Below are 242 nucleotides of genomic sequence, written 5' to 3'. Positions count from 1 at the left end.
GCAGTTTCATAGCATGTCGGCCATGTTTAGTACTTTCCTTAGCATCTTTGTCATACTGACTTAAGCCGGTTGCGCCTCTCTGATAAATCTAGGACTCTACTAACAACTAACTACTAAGGCCCAGTTCCACAACTCACGGTTATCTCTTAACTGAAGTTCAATTTGTTTCTCATCTCTTTCCAATTCGAGAAAGACAATGAATAAGTTGAACCTCGGTTAAAGCGGGGAGCACAGACTCTTGC

This window comes from Trachymyrmex cornetzi, unplaced genomic scaffold (genome assembly GCF_001594075.2).
Source record: "Trachymyrmex cornetzi isolate Tcor2-1 unplaced genomic scaffold, Tcor1.1 scaffold1732, whole genome shotgun sequence".
NCBI lineage: Eukaryota > Metazoa > Arthropoda > Insecta > Hymenoptera > Formicidae > Trachymyrmex > Trachymyrmex cornetzi.
Note: the sequence above shows the minus strand (reverse complement) of the source record.